At 35.7% G+C, this 23,317-nt stretch overlaps 1 pseudogene; it reads right to left on the reverse strand.

Annotated features, from left to right (window-relative positions):
- Window positions 1–19,630: 19,630 nt before the first annotated feature.
- Window positions 19,631–20,374, reverse strand: LOC119000394 (GTP-binding nuclear protein Ran-like; annotated as a pseudogene).
- Window positions 20,375–23,317: the final 2,943 nt, after the last annotated feature.

Here is a 23,317-nt window from a genome sequence, read left to right on the forward strand (position 1 = left end):
TTCAGTTGCTTGCTTCTCAGCATCTATTTTGCTTTCTTCAAATAATATGTTTTCTGCTCTTGGAAAACTATCACTTTCTCATTACTGGTTATGTGATGTTGATGGCATTTTCTAGGTTTTTTACTGGCACCAGTCTTTTTAAAAATATTTTTTTATTTACTTTTAGAGAGGGGAAGGGAGGGAGGAAGAGAGGTAGGGAAACATCATTGTGTGGTTGCCTCTCACGTGAACCCAGCTGGCCCACAACCCAGGCATGTGCCCCTACTGGGAATCTAACCAGTGACATTGGTTCACAGGCCGGCACTCAGTCCACTCAGCCACACCAGCCAGTGTGGCTTAAGTGATTTTATTGGCCATAGTGATTGAGGTCAAGGAATGTTTCAAGATATTGATTTATTCATTGAATAAGTTTGTAAATTAATGAATAAATACAAATTTCAGCCAATAGGCACATTATAATTTTCCAGGCCATCAGGATTACTTCAGGCATTGGACAGTTATTTAATCCAGTCCTATAAGTGTGTTCCTCGGAACAATTGCTAAGCGTGCTAGACAACAATAATCTCTCTGCAGTGGTGACGGGAGACTGTTAATGCTGCTGCAGTTGCTGCTTCCATTTGCATCCATGGGAGGCACCACTCTGAGAACCCAGGGAGCAGGGGGCAGTATAAAAGAGAATTTTTTTTTACTTTTTAGAATTTATTCAAAGATTATCATTGATATAAGAAAATCAGACAATGATAAACTGACCAATTCTATCTCTGTACTGCTTAGTCATAGCTAAATTTATTTCTGTGACTAACATTTTGGGTGAAAATTAATTTGCATAGGCTTTGAGACAATTTTTTTTTTTATTCAGAAAGCCTTTTTTCCTTCATCTCTGCCAGGGAGTCTGGGTGCATGCATAGTACTAAACCAAACTTCAGGAAGTATATAATAAAAATCAAGCTTTTAAGGGAATTTTGAAGATGGCTTGTTGTGAGTTAAATTTCACAATATAGTTTTTCCTATAATTCAGTCCTCGGTCCCTGGGTAGGTCATCTGACCTGGTCATAAAAACCAAAAGCACAGGCCACCTATACGGCCACCACCTCTGCAAGGGACACCAGCACTAAGGAATAACAGTGAGTAATAATAGGTGACTATGTTATTCACTCAGCTTTTATTAATGCAGAATCAATCCAAATCCATACTAACCTAATAAAAATAGTAATCACTCAGAAATTAGCAATAACATCACACAAGAGAATTGGGGGATAATGAACTTGAGTCCCAAGAGTCCAAACTGGGCTTGGGTCCTGAAGGCAGCAGGGGCAGGTGTCTTTCTGCAAGGCCAGAGAGTCAGAGGGACCGAAGCGAAGCTCAGCAGAGCTCTTTTCCGAGGAGTGTCAAAATGACTCCTTCTCCAGATGCCTTGTCCATGGTCTGAAGTTCTCTGCTTTTACTCTTCTTTTGGTTGCAAAGTCATGTTGATTTTGTGCAATTTCTTTTAAATATGTTTTTTTTCTTAATTTCAATAAACGCATGTTGTTTTCCTTAGCCAGGATAGGCACATTAGGCGCATGTTGTATATATCAGCTGTGATAAGCACACGTAGTTTACATTGCTCTAATGTGCCTGCTCTGAGAGGGTAGTGTTACCCTTCTTAGAAGCACTTTTTGTCTGTACCATGCATGCTGAGGGGCTGCATTATCCTCATGCCATTGTTGTACTGTGCATACTCTAAACATGGCTTCAGAAATTCTTTTTTAAAAATTGTCGTTCAAGTACAGTTGTCTCCATCTTTTCTCCACCACTCCCCCAGGCCCAGCCCTCTCCACCTCCCACCCTCGAATCTACCTACCTTTGGCTTTGTCCAGGTGTCCTTTATACCTGTTTCTTGATGACCTTCCAGACCCTTTATCCCCTCCCCCATCCCTCTGATTACTTCAGAAATTCTTATCATGAGGATTCTAGTTTCTAATTAAACTAAACTATTTGTTTGCCTTAGCCAATTATACTCCAAATTTATATTTCATTTGAAGTTGACTCACTGATTACTTAGAGCAGAAAGAATCCTGTCTAGTAGATACCATTATCTTTTTTGTCAACTAGTTGCAATTCCTCGTTAGTGTGTATCTATAGACTTCCCAAATTTTGAGATCTCTCCAGTTTGTACAAAGTCAGTCTATTTTTATCAACTCCCCACCCATTTTGAAAAATGAGGACAATTTAGGCATCATTATCCACATAATCGGTGGAATTTAATTGCAGGGTATTCTGATGCCTGTTGCCACCTTAATTATTTTCTTCATTTCACTAATTTTCCTCTCTGATTCAGAAAGTTACTTTCCATTCCCATGGGTCTCCTGATGGCCTTTCAGTCCCACAGTTTCCTATTTATCTTATTTTTAACACTTTTATTTTAGATTTATCTTAGGGATGTATTAAGCTAACAAGAAGAAGCACATTCTTATAATCTGTGTTTTTAGGTAACTACTAAAATTATTCATAGTTTGTGAGAACAACCATCTCTAAACATCATTGCACCAAAGTTTAAAATTACTTTAATATAGAAGTTATTAAAAATCTGGAAAGGAGTAATATAATTTATCATTGAAAATATTCATAGGATTGCTATAAATTGGGTATGAATAACTGATATTTGAAATTGTAAAATATAATAAAGTATACATAGCAGTAAAAACATATTGTGTATACTTGAACTTCTTTTTTTTTTTTCTGAATCGGAAAGTGGTTCAGGGTCTTCAATGAACAGCAATTAGTATTTTACTGTTAATTCATAATGGGATACTTAATACAAAATTCTGGTTGACTACTTAATAAATAAGGAAAGTTTTATCTCTTTAAATTGATTATACTACAGTCTAGTTTTTCTCACTTAAGTTCTCCTTATAAATATACATAAAATGTTAATTAATGTTTATTCCCTTTGCTTTTCCTGCATTATTTATTTTCTTCAGTAAGTGGCTTCAGGAAAAATTCAACTTTCTGGGGCTGGATTAAAAAGTTCCATGTTCTCATCCAATTTAAAATTTAATCTTTCTAATTAAACTCCAACCTTAAAAATGTCTTTGCTTTGACTCCATCCTGTTGAGAGAGTGCAGAAGTGTCCAAGTATATTTCTTCTATCTTAATGCTAATAGATAATGTGCCAGCTTGTATCTCTTTGTAACTGTTCATTATTTGCAAGTAGTATGCTTTCAATTTCGTGACCTTAAAATGATGAAATAATGTTCCTATAATTCAGTCCTTCTTAATGTTTCTACTTTAAATAGAATGTATTATGAAACTGAGATGTGAACATTTTTAGAAATTCTGAACTGGAGGTATCAGCTGAGTCAGAACAGTGTCAAACGTGAAACCCAAACAACGTAATTGGTACATTGAGAGCGAGGTTGATGTCACATTCCTTGAACATATTTTAATACTTATGCATATTTAAATTAAATTTTTAACCTCCTGACATTCAAACCAACAAGCCATTCACCACCCAACTAGAGAGGCATGTCTGACAAATAGGATGACAAAAATCACTTGTTTTTAATCTATGCTTATGGCACAAAAGATTTCAAAAAAAACCTACCTGTTTGCTGACATTTTGACAGTAAATTCTGATATTAGCACAGATTTTCTGACTGATTACACAACAAACATTTTCTTCAAATATTTGTTTATATACTAAATGGCCACTAGCTAGAAATGATGGTACGATATGTATTCAAGTCATGGCATCTATGTAGTTTTATCATTTTAGTTTTTGTATGACAGATAGTTTCTGCTTATCTCACACAATACAATTTCTTGCTTCCAGAAAAATTGGATAAGACAGAAGTTGGTACTTGATTACAGAATCTGTCCTTTTTTATCTGAACTCAAATGTCCCCAAAAAGTGTTAGTGATCTTATTTCTTTTTGATTCATTTTGTCAGCTTCAAATTAGTGGGGCTCCTGTAGAGAAGTTTCCCTGTGAAAAGCCAGAACCAGGTTGGCAAGTCAGATGCCATAGTTTGTTTTGCTTTAACATAATCTTTTCATGATTATGTTGGTGTCATGAATCTACAAGTATGCTCTGGTTGAGGATTCTAAATTTAAGTAAAAGTGGTGCTCTTATGCACAGCCAAGCCACAGTGGGAAGAAAGATAATTGTCCAGTCATTCCATGCAGTTTCAAATTCATATTTCCATTTTATATTTATCGTAGTGCCAGCTTTGGAGTAAAATGCCAAAGTAGAAGTTCTCATATTCAATAGCAGGTACAAGTGCAAATTATTGTATCTTCCTGAATCTGTAATTACAGGGAAGTGTTGACATTTAAATTGGGAAGTTGCCAAGGGCCTTTGGCTTCATTCCACAATTTTCAAGGTTAGTGACATTGAGGAAATTATTTTAATTCCAAATAATAGGAGTTATTTTGCAGCCTGAGATGCAATGCTTTTACTTAAACCAAAATACACCAAGCATTTATAACACTGAAATAAAAAAGACCCTCCTTGCCAATTTCTTCTATGTTTATTTACTTCAAGTCCCAGATGAAAACCTCAGATCAGCTTTGACACTCACGCCAAACATAGCAGAGCAAATCCATAAAGAAGTCTTTCTTCAAAGAGCAGAAATGAGTCTGCAGCTTGGTTAAACTCACAGGGCCCTTGTGAGAGAGATAGAAAGTGGCAGAGTGTTTCCTCTAATTTCAAGTTCAAGAAAGAAAGAAACACAAAGTTAAGTGGTTGGCCTCCATTTATTCAAACAAATTTATTCAGGAGTAGAGCCAGAAATAAAGATCAAGTCTCCTGGCCCATGCACCAGGCCCCATGCTGCCTCACAGCTTTCAAAACCTTCATTTTCTGGACAAATGCTGAAAGGCTTTCCCCAACTACAAGACTAGATTCAGACATGGTGCCATCTACTGACCTACCAAGGAATGTACTGCTTTCCTTTCAGAATGCCATCTCTAGGATGTCAATGGGCTTTGTATCTCTTGGATTATGTAGATGAGTAGTGTAAGAAGTAAAATTTAGAATATTCCCTGCCCCATCAAAGGATTACTATATTTAACATTCTTAATATTTATCTAACAGTGCAACAATACACTATGTTATTTGTACGTAGAACATCCTTGGCATCATCTGTTCTTCTCCATGCCCTTATTTTGACCTTCTCTTCTAAAAATCTGGAGATTCTAGAATAGCCTCTTTGTTCCACATAAATCAGTTTAAGGAAAGAAATTTCGTTTTTGTGTTTTATCAGTGTCCTGTGAGATGTGCTAGTTATCCCACATGGTGCCAAGAAAAGAATAATAAGCCAGCTTAAATAGCCATAGTCTTGTGTTTGTAGAAAATACCATAAAATGTCTAAAGGGCTCTAAATGTAGGAGAATAGGATCCTAAATATATTTTTGACAGCATGCCCTTTTTTCAGAAGACGCTTATGCTTTTCCCAGAAACTGTTAGTATCTTCTTTTTACCACATCAGCCCTTTACAACCTGCTTGCATATTCTCTAGGATAAAGTTATTTTTCAGATTTAATAAGTTCTCATGCACACAATAACTTGTTTTAATCTCATCAAAATAGCTGAGTTAAAGTTATGGTGTGTGTCTGTTATTTTTCATTATACTTAGTTCACTCACTCTAAGAAAAAAAGTTGAGTTTAAATACTTGAAATAGATATTTGTTTTTGATGAAAAATTTAGTACCTTTAATATCTTAATACAGAATTAACATACACAAGACCAATTCAAACAGCAGCAAAGAGGCATTGATGCCACCCTGGTTACCAGTCTGTATCCTGTGTCAAGATCTTAAGAAAAAAATTTTTCTATGATGATAGTTCACAGAAATTATGCTTAAGAAATGTTGAATTAAGAACTTCTTTTTAGTCTTTTAAGATATAAAAGTTTACATTCATGACAATTTGTTTTCATGAAAAAATGTTCTTGTCTTTACAATTAGTCAGACAGAAGTTATCCTTTGAAGTTCATAATTTAAAATAAAATCTGAAAAAGACCATTAAATTAATTTGGAATAAATGTCTATATTTGTCTATCCAAATACAGAAGTATCTTATTCTGAGGTCTTTTTAGGCAGAAATGAGTACTGGTACATTGTCCACATTTTAAAAATATCAGTAGGGTGTCAAAAGTTACAAGAGAGGTGGTGAATATGAGTGGAGATACATTAAGAGTGGAAACAATAGGAAATTTTACTGGCCCAGTAAAGCCAGAATATTGTGAAATTCTAATTGAAAAGTCTACAAAGAGAATACTTCAGCCCAGAAATCTGACCTTCACATGTTCAGTCCCAATTGAAGACCTAATAGATGTTGGAAAGAGTGAACTAGGGGCACATTTTAATAGAAAATGATGGGAACTTCTTTGTAGGTGACTGTCCCCTTATCTCTTGCTGCTTCTAGGGCTCTCTCCTTCACTTTAATCTTGGCTAATGCAATTATGATGTGCCTTGGTGTGTTCCTTCTTGGGTCCAAGTTCTTTGGGACTCTCTGAGCTTCCTGGACTTCCTGGAAGTCTATTTCCTTTGCCAGATTGGGAAAGTTCTCCTTTATTATTTGTTCAAATAAGTTTTCTACTTGCTCTTCCTCTTCTCCTTTCCATTCTGGAACCCCTATAATTCGGATGTTGGAACGTTTAAAGATGTCCTGGAGGTTCCTAATCCTCTCCTCATTTTTAAAATTCTTGTTTCTTTATTCTTTTCTGTTTTGTTATTTTTTCTTCCTTCTGATCCACTCCCTTGATTTGAGTCCCAGCTTCCTTTCCATCACTATTGGTTTCTTGTGCATTTCCCTTCATTTCAATTAGTTTAGCCTTCACTTGTTAGCAACAGGGGAGTGGGAGGAAGAGAAGGTGGGTACAGAGAATAAGTAGCATAGACGGTAGGTAGAAAATAGACAGGGGGCAGGGCAAGAATAGTATGGGAAATATAGAATCTAAAGAACTTGTGACACATGAACATAAATGAAAGAGAGGAATGGTGAGGGAGGGGCATGTATGGTGGAGGGGAATGAAGGGGGGAATGGGACAACCATAAGGGCATAATCAATAAAATATATTAAAAAAAGAAAATGAGAAAACAAGAAGTGATGAGAAAAGAGAAATAATAGGAGGTATCAGAACATTTGAACATTTCTGTCATGAGCTTACATGAGGAGCCAGATATTTGGAGGGATTATCTGAACTAAACTGATCCACCAAACGTTTTGAAAGCAATAATGACAATATGTACTTTAGCTCTATTGTATTTAAAGCATATATATCTATAACAATCTTCCACAAAATGATTACTTATATCTGTTTCTCTGAACAACATGGTGAGTTGTTTTAGGTTTTAAAATGGCTTAGAGTTAAACAATGAAATACTATACAGCAGGAAAAAAGAAGGAGCTCCTACCCTTTGTGACATCAGGGATGGAACTGGAGAGTATTATGCTAAGTGAAATAAGCCAGGCAGTGAAAGACAAATACCATATGAGCTCACCTATAAGTGGAACATAATCAATAAAGCAAACAAGTGAGCAAAATAGAGCCAGACTTGGAAATAAAGAACAAACTGACAGTAACCAGAGGGGAAGGGGAGGGTGATAATGGGGAAAAGAAGGGGAAGGGGCAAGGAACAGGAATAGAGAACTCATGGGCGCAGACAATGTGGCGGTGGACTGATTGTGGGAGTGGAGGGGGCAGGTCAAAAGAGAGCAATGGGAAAAAAGTGAGACAACTCTAACATTCATAGTTCCTATATTGTTTATTATTATATTTTTCTATAATTTTAGGTTATAGAATTGCAATTTATTTTTCTTAAATAAAGAGTACAAAAATAATTCCAAATGAGATTTCAGGTCTTAGTACAAATTAGCATGGCTTGTTTTGAGTTGAAAACCATACTTTCTAACCTAGGTGAACCAGAAGAAACACAGCCAGAGTGTAACATTCTGGCTAAATTGAGGAGACCTTTCAGAGGTCAGAGGCCAAAATAGCTAGGGGTCACAAAACAATTACAAGATGGTAACAAGTTGTAAGAAAAGAAATCTCTGTGATATGCAGAAGGTATGGCTCAAATTGTCAGTAGACTACTGATCTGTACAATTGTGAAAAACATTCTTGAAGCTGAGGGGGGAAAAGCAAACTAACAAAATCCTAGAAGAATTAGTAGTTCATACAGAGCCTGTGTGCAGTATTGTCCATTCCCACCAGCCAGAAGAGTTCATTTGTTGAGAGGATCTAACAATTCTAATTATATTTGCATATCATAACAAAGTTTCCAAATACATGACGCAAAAATAGAACTGCAAGGAGAGATGGCTAGACCTGCAATTATAGTTGGAGATTTTAATACCCAGCTGTCATAATTGATAGAAATATTGCCGGTTCTATATAAACTTCCAAAAATTGAAGAGGAAGAAGTACTTTCCTAATCACTCAGTGATGACAGCATTATCTTTAACAAAACCAGAAAAGGCTTTACAAGAAAACTAGAGACTTGTATTTCTCATGAACATAAATATAATAAATAAATGGAATCTAATGATATAAAAAGAACAATGCATGATTATCAAGTAGAGATTTACTGGGAACCATTCTGTGCAGCATGGTTAATATAGCCCAGCCCCTGATTCCAAAAACCAATGGGGAATGAGTTGGAACACAGGAACCAAACCCACAGATCAGTTTTCCCATGGGGAATCGGGCCTGCACTCCCTCCCCTAAGGAATGTACCTAGGCTGCTATGAGGCTTGCTTTGCTAAAACTCCCTCACCCTGAACTGAGGCAGCAAATGTTTACTGCATATCTTTAAAGTAACCTCCTAAACTCTATGCTAAATCTCCCAAGAATGGAGTGGAACCAGTTCAACCACTTTTTTCTGCACATTTGCAAATATCCTTTTTCTTTGTAGTAATTAGCAACTACCTATCCTTTGTTATCTGTGAAAGGTAACCACCTAAAGTGAACCTGTGCATAGTAAATGAGGACCATTCTCCATGTAATGTGCTGAGAAAAGAAATAAAAGCCTGTCTAGGCAGGGGTCGGGGCCCTCTCTCACTCAGAGCAGTCATGCCTTCCCTTTTTCTCCACAGGACTTGTGTAGTCCTTGTGAATTTGTTCATCACATCCACAACACACAGACCCCACGGGCCAGGGTCCACATCAGAGACTATCTTAGAAAATGCAAGGCTGACTTGTCATTTGAAAATTTATTAATAGTTTACCACATTTCCCTGGCTGGTGTAGCTCAGTGGATTGAGTGTGGATCTGCAAACCAAAGGATCGAGGTTTGATTCTCAGTCAGGGCATATGCCTGGGTTGCAGGCCAGTTCCTGGCAGGGGATGTGTGAGAGGCAACCATACATTGATATTTCTCTCCCTCTTTCCTTCCCTTCCCCTCTAAAGATAAAAAATAAAAATCTTTAAAAAATTATTTAAAAAATAGTTTACCATATTAAAAGATAAAAAAGAAGAAAAACCATATCACAATTTCAATAAACACAGTAAAGTGTTTGATTAAATACAATATCCATTACTGATTAAAATACACTTTCAGTATATGAGAAAAAATAAGAAATTAATAAAAATAGCATCTATAAAAATCTTCTTGGTGTTAAAAATTATTTACTTTTATTCTAAGATCGGAAACAAGATAATATCACTAATTTTATTCAACATTGTAGTGGGGGTCCTACTCAAGGCATACAAGTAAAAAAATAAATAAGTAAACCACATTCAAAGTGGAAAGAAAGAAGTCAAACTTTCTTTGGAGTCAACATAATCATCTATGTAGAAAATCCACTGCTATCTACTAAAAATAGCTATTAGAACTAATAAGTAAGTTTAGAAAATTTCTAAGATGCAAGATCAATATATAATCAATTAATTGCATTTCCATATATTAGCAATAAAGTACTTATGGATAAATGATAAAAGATGCATAGACCCTGATACTGAGAACAATAACGTATTCATGATAGAAATTAATGAAGGGTAAAATAAATGGTGAAACAGTCCATCCATGTTCAAAGATCAGAAAACTCAATACTGTTAAGATATTAATTCTTTATAAATTGAATCATAGTCAATCCAATTTCAGTCAAAACTCAGCAGGCTGTTCTATGGAACTTGAAAATATAACTCTAACTTTTCTTATGGAAATAGTAGGGTTTTACAAAAGTTCAAATAATTTGAAAAAGAACATAGTTGAGTGATTATACAATCTGACTACAATACAGATTATAAAAGCTATAGTTATCAATATGATATAATATTGGCATCAAGATAGACAGATAGATCAGTGGAACATATTAAAGAATCCAGAAATTGATTTTCAACAACAGTGCAAAGACAATTCAGTGGAGAAAAAATAGTCTTTTTTAAAAAAAATGATCCTGGAATGATTGGATATCTGCAAGCAAAAAATAATGAAGTTTAATCCATACCTCATACCATATACAAAAATTAACTCAAAATGAACCAGTGACCTAAAGTGTAATATTTAAACAATTAAAATTCCTGAAAGAAAACAGGAGACAGTCATTGTTATCTTGCACTAGGAAGAATCTCTTATATAAAAAAAACTAAAAGCACATATATACACAAGGAAAACAATATAAAACTTATTTAATCAAAATTAAGTACATTTGCTGATTGAAACACACTGTTAAAACAATAAAATAAAAGTCACAGAGTGAGAAATATCTGCATTTTAGATAGTTGGCAAAATATTTATATCTAAACATAAAATTTTCAAAATAAGAAGAAAAAGTACACTACATATTGGCCAAAATTTTTAAAGTAAACATTTTTATACTGCTGTTCAAGTACAGTTTTCTGACTTTCCTTTTTCCCCTTCCCCCCAAAATTTTGAACAGACTTGTCACAAAACATATATGGATGAGCTTTCTTCATTTAATGAGTACAAAGAGTTCATGTGAGCTCACATCTCCTATGGCAACTGCCTACAAGAGAAATAGCCTGAGAATGAAGCCTACCCTGCCAGCACCTTAATCTTGGACTTCCCAGCCACCAGAACTGTGAGAATTAAATTTCTGTTATGTTGCAGGGGAACATAATCAGTGGAAAAGATGCCCAAGTTATTGATTATTATGGAAATATGGACTGTAGTGAAATATCACTACAACAATTAGAATGTTGTCCCTTAAAACTAACTCAGCTTACCTTTGTCTTGTGAAGGATGTGGAGCCATTCACCACTCACAAGTATTTTCACAGGTAAATGAAAGAATATATCTATAGAAAAGGTTGTTCAGAGCAATGTTATGTTGTATATAAAACCTGAAAATAACCCCAATATTAATCAATAGGTAAATGGCTGAATGAACAAGAGGTAACAAAATGAACTACTGCTCAGCCTAAAAAGAACAAACCAATGATACACAAATAACATACACGAATCCCAAAATAATCATGTTGAGTGAAATAAGCAAGAGAAATATAAATACATATATATGACTACATTTATATAAAACTCTAGAAAATAACGAACAAATCCACAATGATAGCAAGTGGGTCAGTTGTTACCTGGAAACTGTTGTGTGTGATGGGGTGTGTAGAAAGTGAGGGTTATAAGGGTCAAAGGGAAACTTTTGAAGGTGAAGGATATATTCAGTATCTTAACTGTGGTGATGGTTTCATGACCGTATAGTATGTCTAAAGATATACAATTATATTCTTTCTAAACAGTTTATTCTATGTCAGTTATTCCTGTTAGAAAAGCAAAGCAATGAGTGTGAGAGGATAAATTGGTTGTGCTGGGTTAAAATATATGCCAAGTTAATGATCCCAATTTTCTTTCTTGTATCCATGTATTTTGCAAGGTCATTTTGTAGTTTCTTTCATTGGAGGTAAAGCCTCCAGACAGTGGGATATTATTCAACACCAAAAAGAAATGAGCTATATTACACCATGAAAAGACATGAAGTAAACTAAAATATGTATTGGTAAGTGAGAGAAGCTAATATGAGAAAGCTATATATACTGTATGATTGCAACTATAGTACATGATATTCTGAAAAAGACAAAACTGTGAATATAGTAAAAAGATCAGTGGTTGCCAGGATTTGTGGTGGGGGTAAGAGAGGCAGAGTAGGCAGAGCAGAGGGAATTTTTGTATTGTAATCTCACAAGATACCAATCCTTTATTTACCTAAGTAGGATAGTACGAAACCAATAAACAGTGTTTCAGGAAGTTCTGAAGTGAAAGAAAATAGTAGATTAAGCATTAAAGATGCTTAACAATTTTTAATATACAAGAAATCTCAAAGTAGGGACTCCAAAGCTGGTGCAGTGGCTTGTTAGTTTTGTATCTGATCTTAATTTTTTTCTATTTTTCTTCTCTTCCATTCTTACCTATAGCCTTCTATGTACTTCTTTCCTGCATTCAGCTGCATTTTGTATCTTCAGGTTCTCTGGGCAGTAAATTTGCTACCTTTTGTTGGAAAGGGGTAGAAAGTCAAAAGTTTTGAGGGCATAGGTATTTTACATAAAGATTTGAGAACTCCTTTTTACATATTTTTTTCACAAGAAATCTCATGAACTCTAATTGGCTGTGTTGCTTCTCAGTTAAACTGTTTGAAGATGAGTCTTAAGATGTTTGTAGGGCAAGCAAAGGTAGTTCACCAAAGTATGTAAAAACTAGTCCATATTTTTAAAGGCAAACATTGAAAAATACAAAATTGAAGAGCATCGAGTAGATGACCCCTAAAATAGTCTCTAGCTGTTGGAATTTTTTTCTCCAATTTTTTATTTAATTGTTTTTCAAGTACAGTTTTCTGTCTATTACTCCCATCCCATCCCACCCCCCATGCTCCCCCCTCCCTCCTATTTCCACCCTTCTCAGTTGTTGTCCATGTATCCTTTATATAGGTTCCTCTAAATCCCTCCCTTATTTCCCCTGAAATTCCCTCCCCTCTCCCCTCTGGTCACTGTCAGCCTGTTCTCTATTTCAGTGTCTTTGGTTATATTTTGCTTGCTTGTTTGTTTTGTTGTTTAGCTTCCTGTTAAAGGTGAGATCATATGGTATTTGTCCTTCAACACCTGGCTTATTTCACTCAGCATAATGCTTTCCAGTTCCATCCATGTTGTTGCAAAAGGTAGGAGCTCCTTCTTTCTTTCTGCAGCATAAAATTCCATTGTGTATATGTACCATAGTTTTTTGATCCATTCATTTACTGACGGGCACCTAGGTTGCTTCCAACTCTTGGCTATTGTAAATTGTGCTGCTATGAACATTGGGGTGCATAGGTTCTTTGGGATTGGTGTTTTAGGGTTCTTAGGATACAATCCCAGCAGTGGAATTGCTGGGTCAAAAGGCAAGTCCAATTTTAGTTTTCTGAGAAAATTCCATACTGTTTTCCATAATGGTTGTACCAGTCTGCAATCCCACCAACAGTGGACCAGAGTCCCCTTTTCCCCACACCCTCTCCAACATTTGTTGTTTATTGCTTTGTTTATGATAGCCATTCTCACCGGTGTAAAGTGGTATCTCATTGTAGTTTTAATTTGCATCTCTCTGATAGCTAGTGATATTGAGCATCTTTTCATGTGTCTCTGGATCCTCTGTATGTCCTCCTTGCAGAAGTGTCTGTTCAAGTCCTTTCCCCATTTTTTAATTGGGTTAGTTGTCTTCTTAGAGTGAAGTCGTGTGAGTTCTTTGTATATTTTGGAGATTAAACCTTTGTCTGAGGTATCATTGGCAAATATGTTTCCCCGTACAGTTGGTTGTCTTTTTATTTTAATGTTGTTTTCTTTAGCTGTGCAGAAGCTTTTTATTTTGATGAGATCCCGTTTGTTTATTCTTTCCTTTATATTCCTTGCTCTAGGGGACATATCAGTAAAAATGTTGCCGAGTGAAATACCTGATATTTTCCTGCCAATGTTCTCCTCTAGGACTTTAATGGTGTCACGGCTTATATTTAAGTCTTTTATCCACCTTGAATTTATTTTGGTGTATGGTGTAAGTTGGTGTTTGAGTTTCATTTTTTTGCATGTAGCTGTCCAGTTCTCCCAACACCACTTGTTGAAGAGGCTATCTTTACCCCATTTTATGTTACTGCCCCCTTTATCGGATATTAATTGACTGTAGAGATTTGGGTTTATTTCTGGGTTCTCTAGCTGTTGGAATTTTAGAGTCCCTCTAGAAGTGAATCTAGAATCTTAACTCACTGATCTGAACACACTTTCAGATAGAAGAGAGGAAAATTTTAATAAATCGGTACAGTATTGGAATTTTGCTGTCATGGTTATATGAAGAGAGTAGTTGATGGCAGCTGCTGTATCTCAAAGGAGGATCAGCACTGCCTGCAGAATGCTATGAGGCAACAGATGCCATGAGGGACAAATTTTAAGGTTCACAGTTTAGGATTATAATTATCAAAGTGTTTACTCATAGATAAAATTATTATTTTATAAATACTTTAATATAATTTATTTACATATTTACATTAATTATAAACAAATTGAATATTATTAAAACTAAAATACCATTTTAGATTAATTGATTAAAAATATTTCTGAGGATACAGTGGGTCATTAAATATTCATTGACAAGATACCAGTTTTCACTACTGAATTTTTAATAATATTATTTTTATAATTCTAGTTGAACTTATTTTGCTTTCTCTATATTAAAACATGTTGTTGAAAGAAAAATACCATATGATCTCACCTTTAACAGGAACCTAAACCACAAAACTATCAAACAAGCAAAATATAACCAAAGACACTGAAATACAGAACAGGCTGACAGGGACCAGAGGGAAGAGGGGAGGGAATTTCAGGGGAAAGGGGAAAGGTTTATAGGAACCAACATAAAAGATACATGGACAAAACCTAGGGGGATTGGAAATGTGAGGGAGGAGGGATAGGTGGGTGCTCTGGGATGGGAGAAAAAGACAGAAAACTACACTTGAACCATAATTAAAACAAACAAACAAACAAATAAATAACATGTTGTTGAATTAATTTCTCAGTATTCTTTGAGAGTGGAGTTGTCATCATTGCTCCCTAAACTTTAGCCACAGAAACATACTAAAAGAATGGATTCTCTTTCCCTGAAACTCTGTAGATTGCAATTTTTAACAAAAGTTTTTTTAAATTGGGATCTGATTCTTCTTTTAGGAGGAAAAGAAAAACCTTTCAGAATTAAAGAAGAAAATGTTTCAAAGAACAATTTATAATGTCCAACTTTACACAAAACTTGGCTGAATGAAGATCACAAACATACTTGAACTGGGCTACTTAGTGGAGTTTACCCCTATAATCAACTTTCACATCATTGTGGCTTCCTGTCAGGCCCTATGGAGACCTTTTAAAGGCAACACCATTTAAAGCAGGATCATTCCATGAGAAGAAAATTCTGGAGGGGTCAGGATGTCCTGATTGTGTAGAGTTGCCAGACATCTATAGATTAATTTTACTGAACTCCAAAATGACAGGGTCAAATGAGAATATTAAAAATTCTTCCATTTCTAACATATGACTCTTCTGGAAACTTGTGAATGAAGCTCAATGGTTGTTGCAAATCTACCTGACATGAATGTCTTACTGTGTGGTGCAGGGGTAGTTATTTTTCCCATCTCTGTGCTTAGAAATTAGACTAGGGATATTTTTTTTTCTGAATACTGACTTGGCAAGAATTTACGGGTACCTGTCATTGGCACAGAAGAGCAGAGGAACTCAAGATGCCTTTTTATTACTGACCAGCATCACCATGATAACCAACTCTCCAGTATATGCATATGAATTATTTACTGTGGTATTATTGTGGTTTGTGCTCAAATTATCTCTGACATCATTTGCTGGCATTCTTTATGCTCTTGGGGATAACTAATTTTAATGTTATCCTAGGCTAATAATTAATTATAAAAGCCAATAAATTCTGCAAAAGACAATAAGCCCATTCTACATCCATAAAGAAAATATTGCTCTGGTAGCTCCTTCCACTTTGCCTCCTGGCAACACTCAGCTAACAATTAACTAGCCATTGTGGATTCTTAACAATAATGTGGGCTGGGTACTTTAAGAAATATTGATTCAGTCTTACATGTATTGAACACCTCATATGTATTAGTCAGTAAATAAGGCACTGGGAAAAAATAAATAACACATAACCAATTACTTCTGAGCATAGCTTAGTGTGCAGAGGACAGCTTAAGGAAATAGACAGTGCAACATGGTTTATAAAGATATGAAAGAGGGAACCATCACAGTACAAGAAGTTTATGGAGAGGCTTCATAAATACATGCATTGGAGTATATCTATACAGTCTTTTAAATGAAATTGATTGAAGTGACATTAGTTAACAAAATTTTATAGGTTTCAATTTTATAATTCTGTGAAATACTACCTATATATTGTATTGTGTGTCCACCACCCAGAGTAAAATATTTTGTCACCATATATTTGACTCCCTTTACTACCACCCTCACCCAAGGTTTTGACCTAGTCCAGAAGTACACCATTCGTAGATTTTGAAAAAGAGAAATTATCTGGTTAGATTCATGTTAGAGTGATTGCTCTAGCTCTAGTATAAAGAGTGGTAAGACCAACTTACAACGATTGTTAAGGAGTATGTTAAAATACACTATGGGAGTTACTTTGAGATCCTGGAACAAAGGGAAAAGAAGAGTATACTTATTTTAAAAAGAGGACAAATTTACCATAAGGCAGATACTAATTCCAATATTGTATCCACTTGGAATGCAATATTGTTTTGTAGTGAATATCTTGTCTGGGGGATGGAAGTAGTTTCAAAGGCTTCTTCTTGGTTCCCCAGTAAGATAGCTCTTATACAAAGGCTGAACAGTCATAGTGTCGGTTGCACTACCTGCCAAGTATTTCAATTACACATTAGGAAACAAAAGAATGACCACTGCATGAATTTACAAAATGACATGATCCACTATAAGCTAGAACTTTGCCAAGACAATATATATATATATATATATATATATATATATATATATATTACCTGGCCCCCATATAACCCAACTCTGATCATGGTCTCTTGATGACATGTGGCTCTCCAGTAATTCATATCAATTCATATGGGTGCCCAATAGTTCTCAAAAATTTTAATACCCTTTTCTTAATCTATTGCTTAGCCTAAATAACTGTCAGTAGATTCCTTACATGAAGAACTTAGGGAATTTCAGAATATTATTGCTGTGCACAGAGCCCTTTGTCTTGAAGACTTGGTCTCTTCTGCAATCACTGGATTTCAGGTCATAAAACAGGTTAAGATGGGGAACTGTGCAAGGCATGATGGCTTTTCACCGAGGCAACTTCCCTCAGTTTCCTGGACATCCATCTGTGATTTCCTTTGCTGGTAGAAGCTAAATAGTATCCTTACTGACTGCTTATCTGTTTTGCCCGTAAGGATGACATATTCAAAACTCTTCGTAAGTCAGACCTGATGACTTCCACTTTGACTTGATAGATAATATAATATTGAATTATACTAGTTAGTAATTAACTCAACTGCCTGTTCTCTATTTGGCGGGGGGGGGGGGGGAGCGGAATCCTGGCATTCCTATGATTTTTAGTAAGCCACATCTTATAATACTTTCTTTTACTGATAGCCATGGATTACAGAGTAATATTTTTGTTGTTGTTTTTTATTTTTATTTAATTATTGTTCAAGCACAGTTTTCTGTCTTTTACTCTCATCCCAGCCCACCCCACAAGTGCTCCCCACCTCCCTCCCATTTTCATCCCCGACCTTAGTTATTGTCCATGTGTCCTTTATACTTGTTCCTGTGAATCCTTTCCCTTTTCCCCTGAAATTCCCTCCCCTCTCCCCTCTGGTCACTGTCTGCCAGTTCTCTATTTCAATGTCTTTGGTTATATTTTGCTTGCTTGTATATTTTGTTGTTTAGTTTCCTGTTAAAGGTGAGATCATATGGTATTTGTCTTTCACTGTCTGGCTTATTTCACTCAGCATAATGCTTTCCAGTTCCATCCATGATGTTGCAAAGGGTAGTAGCTCCTTCTTTCTTTCTGCTGCATAGAATGCCATTGTGTAAATGTACCATAGTTTTTGGATCCATTCATTTACTGATGGGCACCTAAGTTGCTTCCAACTCTTGGCTATTGTAAATTGTGCTGCTATGAACATTGGGGTGGATAGGTTCTTTTGGATTGGTGTTTTAAGGTTCTTAGGATATACTCCTAACAGTGGAATTGCTGGGTCAAAAGGCAGGTTCATTTTTATTTTCTTAGAAAATTCCATACTGTTTTCCATAGTGGTTGTACCAGTCTGCAACTCCACCAACAGTGAACTAGGGTTTCCTTTTCCCCACAACCTCTCCAACTTTTGTTGTTTGTTGCATTGTTTATGATGGGCATTCTGACTGGTGTAAAGTGGTTACACCAGTAACCACTCATTGTGGTTTTAATTTGCATCTCTCTGATAGCTAGCGATAGTGAGCCTCTTTTAATGTATCTCTAGATCCTCTGTATGTCCTCCTTGGAGAAGTGTCTATTCAAGTCCTTTGCCCATTTTTTAATTGGGTTGCTTGTCTTCTTAGAGTGGAGTTGTGTAAGCTCTCTGTATATTTTGGAGATTAAACTTTTGTCTGAGGTATCATTGGCAAATATGTTTTCCCATACAGTTGGTTCTCATTTTGTTGATGCCTTTCCCAACAGACCACTCTTCATAGCCCTTGCAAGTGGTATGTTGTCTGGGCCTCCGTAGACCATCTGGCCATGTATGTTATGTCTATTCCTGGATTCCCACTTCATGAGCATTTTAGTTTATTTTTCCCATTTCTGCTATGGCAATTCTGGCCTTTTAACTTCATTCAGTATAGGTAATTTTTTCTAGGAAACATGTTAATAACGAGTTTGCCTCATCTCTTGTAATCTTTTCCTCAGTGATAAATACTAAATCACAGGAAAGCATTTTAAAGTCAATAAGTTTGTTCTTCTATTTTATTTTTTTGTCTCTTGATTAAGCATCATTAGAATATGGTCTCACTCATACTTTCCCAGTACCTATTAGTATAAAAAATTTATTTCTTGCAACTCTTTTTGAGTATAATACTACTTAGCTTATGCTATAACTTACCCCTCGTTGTAGAAGTAGAGGCCATGGTGGTTGGTGGGAGCAGATATTGGGGGGTGCACCTTATAACAGTCAGGAAAAAGCCTCTGAGTTATCTTTCAAACAAGAGGTTGGGAATGGGGCAGGCTGGTTCTTGATGGGGGTGCTACATTTATAGGCTCTGAAGGATTTTGAGAAGACAGAAATTTTCATGGTATGCACCCCAGTGTCTCCATCCAATGTGTCAAAGCCCCAAGGAAGGATGGTCATGGTATAATAGAATAAACCTTCCTTTGTGAGCATTCAACCTTCTTTGAATTTGGACTCTGTTTATTTTGACTTGGTCCTCAGCTTTTTCTTTTTTCTTTCTTTCTTTTTTAAAAATACAACTTTATTCTAATTCTAAATGAAAAGGAATGAGAATGATAGTAACAAGTTTTCATCATTGAATGCTGTGCTATCACTGTGGCAGTCTTGTATTTGAAATGCAGTAAGGAAACAGCTGAATTCCAAAATAGCTAAATATGCCAATTCATTCCAAAGCCAATTCCTCTCTTTCAGCATCAAAAAGATCAAGTGGAGGTTCTGCTGAGCTGTATAATAAAATGACAAACATGCTGCAACACTGACATCACAGACCTTGGCTTATAAAACCAGACTTCTGACACTGGGCTCCAGCTTCCCTTTCTCACATCCAGGAGAGTGGTGGTCTGGGCAACTTCTAGATCCTGCTCACACTGTGTTGTCAAAGCTGGTGCATGACAACTTCCGGTGGGGTAGGAGTAGGCATGGTGACAGTTTCCCAGTTAGGGTCTCCAATTAGTTTTCCAGAAAGCCAGAGGAAGGTCTTTTCAAAGTGGTAGTTACTTTTAACAGATATGCTACTACTTTTCTTTCAGTGAAAGACAACTGATTTTGCCTTTACGTTTCTTCCTTGATCCTGGGATATCCAGTTTATTTCCATACCACACGATGAAGATGTTTCACACACTCGTACCAGATTTCTATGCCCGTTAGACATATTCTTGTAAGTAACTCTGGAAGTTACATCAAACACTATGATGGCACACTGGCTTGGACGTAATAGCTGTCTCTCAGTCCGCTGAACTTCTCCTGGACTGCTGTATCGCAACACACGAAATGAAGAGGCCGTCTGTTGGTGTGGAACAGGAGGGGATGGACCTCAACACCCAAGTAGCTACATACTTCTTAAATCCAGCAGATAGATGATGTTTCATGAGTATAGTTTTTCTAGTCCTACCATCACCAATTAATACGAGTTTAAAATGAACTTGGGGTTCTCCTTGAGTAGTCATCATGATATGACTTTTGGAAGCATCTTTAAGCCAGTCTGACTGAGAACCAGTCTTTGTCTTTTTTTCACCTTTCACTGCAGAAAAGGATTTTACATCTGGCTTTCAATTGTCTAATATGTCCCTCAGCATTTCATTACCATTCTGTGGAACACCAGCAGTGTTTGGAAATAGCCAGGCAAGCATTTATCTTTATAGCTACTATTTTCTATGAACACTTTAAAGACCTAATGCATAGGATTAACTAGTGTATTTCCTTTCTCCAGTAACCCTCCTAATTCACTACATTGAAAGAACCACTGCCTAATAGCATGTTTGTCTGTGCTCTGTCTACATTCAGCATTGGGAAACTTACTGTCAGACAGGTAGAGAATGATCCAACTTCAAAACATAACTTCAAAAATGATTTATCTTCTCATCAGCTTTTTTGAACACTCCCAGTACCAATGATCATAGTATATTAGTTGACATTTTGATGTTTGCCTGCCAAAACCTTGACTGACATGACAGGGAACACTAAGCAAAAATTTTTCAAGTTATCCCATATCAGGTGGAAATACTAGAGATTTTATATCTCTGCCTTGATCAGATAAGGGCTGCCCCTGGAAAATCCTGTTTTAGAGCAGACGGACCTATATATGTTTCAGCAGGCCCAAAACGAGGCAAGAGTTTAATGCTTTCTACTTACCACAGTCCCAACAGCTAGACAGAAAGCCCCTTGAAGAAAAATTCCCACTACACATTTCTATGTCTATTACATTAGTGTTTTCAAAAAATCAACTTTTGGCTTTGTTAATTTTCTCTATTTTCTTTTTTTTATTTTTTAAATATTTTTATTTATTTATCTTTAGAGGGGAAGGGAAGGAGAGAGGGAGAGAAACATCAATGTATGGTTGCCCCTGGTGTGTCCCCTGCCGGGAACTGGCCTGCAACCCAGGCATGTGCCCTGACTGGGAATCAAACTGTGATCGTGTGGTTGGCAGGCCCGCGCTCAATCCACTGAGCTATACCAGCGAGGGCTAATTTTCTCTATTTTCTATTCCACTGAAATCTGCTCCAATTTTGTTTCTTCTCTATTGGTTTACTTACATTTAGCTTGCTGTTCTTTGTCTAGCTTTAATAGATGAAAAATTTACCACTAATATAAAAGTTTTTTCTTTTTGTCTACTAGAAATATTCAGATATATATTTTTTTTGCTAAGAACAGATTTAACAGCATCCAACAGGTTTATAATATCTTCCTTGACTAATGGATTATTTAGAAGTTTATTGCTCAATTATACATATCTGAACCTTTTCAAGTAATCTTTTTGTATCATCTTTGCTTTTTTGTATAATTTCACTGTAGGCCAATAACATACCCTGAGGAGTTTTAATCCTATAAAATATGTTAGGATTTTGTCTCTGACCAAGGATATGGTCTGTTTTGAAATTTTTTTTGTAAATACTTAAAAAGAATATTATTCAGCCCTGGCTGGTGTAGCTCAGTGGATTGAGCGTGGGCCTGTGAACCACACGATCACGGTTCGATTCCCAGTCAGGGCACATGCCTGGGTTGCAGGCCAGTTCCCAGCAGGGGACGCATGAGAAGCAACCATACATTGATATTTCTCTCCCTCTCTCCTTCTCTTCCTCTCTAAAGATAAGTAAATAAAATATTTTTAAAAAGAATATTCTTCAGTTGTTTGCTACAACTGAATTCTCAGCATTCTCTTTACTATGTCATTTTATTATTTANGACTAATAGGTTATTTAGAAGTTTATTGCTCAATTATACATATCTGAACCTTTTCAAGTAATCTTTTTGTATCATCTTTGCTTTTTTGTATAATTTCACTGTAGGACAATAACATACCCTGAAGAGTTTTAATCCTATAAAGTATTTTGTCTCTGACCAAGGATATGGTCTGTTTTGAAAATTTTTTTGTAAATACTTAAAAAGAATATTATTCAGCCCTGGCTGGTGTAGTTCAGTAGATTGAGCGCGGGCCTTCGAACCACATGATCACGGTTGGATTCCCAGTCAGGGCACATGCCAGGGTTGCAGGCCAGTTCCCAGCAGGGGACACATGAGAAGCAACCATACATTGATATTTCTCTCCCTCTCTCCTTCTCTTCCTCTCTAAAGATAAGTAAATAAAATATTTTTTAAAAAGAATATTATTCAGTTGTTTGCTACAACTGAATTCTCAGCATTCTCTTTACTATGTCATTTATGATTTTTTTATTATTTAACCTTGATTTATTTTCTGCTTGTTCTAATTTTATATGGTTTCTAATATGATTCTACGTTTTCCAAACTTTCTTTTAGTGTTATAACTCTTATGTATTTTGAATCTATGTTAATTTTTACATAAAAATTTATAATGGTTATAACTCAAGTGGTTTAAAATTTATTTTGATAATATCAATCTTACAATAATATTGTCATTAAGACTAAGTTGTATATTGATATTAATGTAGCTATACCAGATTTATGTAGCAAATAATTTCATTGTCTATCATGTATTAAAATAGTTGTTTTTTAATTGAAAAACAGAAGCCAAATATTCATTTTTAAGGTAAAAAATCTAAGAGTATTTGCTTCTACTTTTTAGTACCTTATTTTTTTTCTTAGTAGTATAGACATGTTTGCTAATTTGGTGTTTCACTAACAAAACACCTAATTTCAGAAGAATTGTGAGAAGTGAAAACACTGCCTATCTTTTTCCTTGTAGCTTGTCCAGTAGTTCCAGCAACATACCAGACAATTTTTTAAATATTTTATAATCTCTGAAAAGAGTTCTTAGCTTCTATTGGTCAGTGGGGAAAAGTTAAAGGGAAAAGCCAGAAAGACAAATGTGATAATTTCAGGAAAACTGCTGGAATAGTTTCTATGTTTGCTGCAGAATACAAGGAAGCTTTCCAAACCCCCTGTGTAAGCATTAGGACACATGGTAGAACTCA

The sequence above is a fragment of the Sturnira hondurensis genome, unplaced genomic scaffold (genome assembly GCF_014824575.4).
Source record: "Sturnira hondurensis isolate 20B ecotype Veracruz unplaced genomic scaffold, ASM1482457v3 Scaffold0015659, whole genome shotgun sequence".
Taxonomy (NCBI): Eukaryota; Metazoa; Chordata; class Mammalia; order Chiroptera; family Phyllostomidae; genus Sturnira; species Sturnira hondurensis.